Below are 2,842 nucleotides of genomic sequence, written 5' to 3' on the forward strand. Positions count from 1 at the left end.
GTCATACACTTGGATGGTTTATGCAAATAAATAATTTAAAATTTACATATTATCAGGGCAAGGTATTGGCAAATTATTGGCAACAATGATGTGTAAAATTAATGTGAACTTTATTATAAAGCTTAAAAGTGTGAATACCAAGATGTAGATAACATCTCTCTATTAATTCAAGTTTAAGTTATCTACTAATAATTGATATTAATTATCCTTAAAAGAAGAGGTGGTAGACAGTATAAATGTATATGTACCAATATTTTTTTGTATATTTAGATGTTTTAAAATTCAAATATTAATTCAAGTTTAGTTTGAAATACTATATGAATAAGTAATATTAATAATTGTTAAAAAGGATGGTACATACTTTAAATTTACCAATTTATTTGTAGTTAAAAATTCAAATAAATTGTAAGGGGAATATATTTGTTGTAATACATGGTCCTGAAAGAAGTGAAATAATGCAAAGTGGAATAAGTGATGATGGTGGTAGGGGTGGGCACATGACGGTGGTGGTAGTAATGTGGGAAAGTGATGATGGGCAAGTAATTAACTGTTTGATTTAGTTAAGAATATAGGACAGTATTATGATGTGATGTGTTTGGTACTTTTTAATATTTTTCTTAATATTTGCAAGTTCATAACTTGATTATGTTATGTGGCAGTTATCTAGTAATATCTTCTCTGGTATTGAGAAAGTTATTATTCGGTATAAGCAAGTCATTCCATGGTTTGTGGCCTGTGACAATCATCACAGTATGGAATATGTGATAACAGTTATTTTACTGAAGGTTCTATTTTGTGTGGTGCTGTTGTGTGGTGCTGCTGTGCTCTATAATGGTCTTTAACCACTGAAGTGCAATGCACGCAGATTTACAGGACCATTTGAGAAACCGTTACTTCAATATTAAAGCAATTACAGATTGAGAAAAAGATACTATATAAAGCATGGATCACAAGACAATGTACCTGTAGAAATATACATTTAAGTTATGAAACTGCAGTTTTGCTATAATATAGTGCACAACATATCAAGACAGCATTTGCAGAGTAGCAAAGTGTATGATGGGATACATTGGTCAATAATGTTCAAAAATCAATTGTAAAATACAGCACACACTATAACTTGTCATATTGGTTCCTTTATAATACCAGTTTGTGTGCTTAAAAGACATAATTATTAGTACACACGTCCAGTAAATAGTTTAGTAAGAAGTGAAATAAGTGTCTTTTTTTTTTAGTTTGCATCATTCTATGCATGTAGACATCTATAGAAAGAGCAACAAGGAAAATGTATCCACTTCATCAGTCTATCAACCATCAGCTTTTATATAATTTGGTATTTGCAGTATAAAATATGTCAGATTTATTAATGTTAGTTTATATTTCATGAAGAATATCAACAAATGCTGATCTCAACCATAAAATCCATTATAATCATTATTATATGGTTAAGCGGAAGTATTAACTTTATCAACGAGATATGTATCATAGCCGTATTGTCCAGACTTTTACACTTTACAATTCTCATCTTGGTTATCAAATATACCTACACTTCTTTATCACCCTTAGTCCCATTCCATAGTTTTTCATGATGGTTAGATGTCACACATCTTTCGCTGCTTATTAAAAATGTTAATATCCTGAGTTGAGAATCCTGTGATTGGTTGTGATACAGGGCATCATTACATTCACATATAAACAAGTTATTCATTGTTAAATACCATGGGTCTGTGTCATTACGACATTAACACATAAGTGTCTTATACAATTTTATATTTAAATAATTAAAATTATTAATCACACACAGTTATCTTTGTTAAATTCTGATCTTCCCTCAATTCACTAGGGTCACCAACCCCCTTCTTGAATTAAATATTATCAATGGAAATATCTTTCTATTCCTGGCGTTACATGATTCTCCAGTTGATTCTTCATTTTATTAATTGAGTTGGTGTTGTTTTCCGTCTGATTTTAATTGAAAACTTGAGATCAAGAAATAATCATACAAGAATAAACAATTCTTTCGCTTGAAGAACAGCGTCTTATCTTCTGTAACACAATACTGAGCTGTTAACACTAATGAAATTCTCTTGACAACATCTCACTGAAGACACCTCTTACAGATGCTATACCTATAAAATAATTATCTGCAGTGTAGTGCCCTCTATCTGTGACATACATTATGGAGCGATTAAGTGGGCTAACTACTCCATGCACATAACTGAACATCATCAGTTTGCATATAGACTTAATAGGGGATGGAGGAATAGCCTACAATGTTACACAACTTCTCTGTTGTTACTTTTTGTAGACTCGCTGTGTTTTTTACATTCATCATGGACATCATTTTGGAAACCTTGCAGTGATGGACTTCATAATCCATGTAAACAAAGCCTAAACGCAAGGCAGATATTGCTTGTACTAATAAGAGTATATATACCGTATATGTATATTTACACACACATATATATGTGTGTGTGTGCATGTATGTGTGTTTGTGGCAACTACTCACAGATAACCCAAGCCCGAATTATGATGATGATGCATAAAATAAATAACTTTAGATAGATTGTAGCATTACCAGAATATAGTAAATTCACATATTATATACAATGTATATATATTCTGAAATAGTATTTATATTATACTATATAACATCATTGGTAGTGTACACACTTACATTATATACATTGTATATACACCCTGAAAGATCATTACTGTATATGGCTTATACACACATATAATGCACAATTTGATATTATGTTATTTAGAGAGGCAATAAGGAATTGAAAAGGACAAAGGAACATTAAAATATTTTATATGTATGTGTGTATGTATGTATGTA

This window comes from Anneissia japonica, unplaced genomic scaffold, assembly GCF_011630105.1.
Source record: "Anneissia japonica isolate Jap-2015-1 unplaced genomic scaffold, ASM1163010v1 scaffold466_len1169948_cov191, whole genome shotgun sequence".
Classification (NCBI taxonomy): Eukaryota; Metazoa; Echinodermata; class Crinoidea; order Comatulida; family Comatulidae; genus Anneissia; species Anneissia japonica.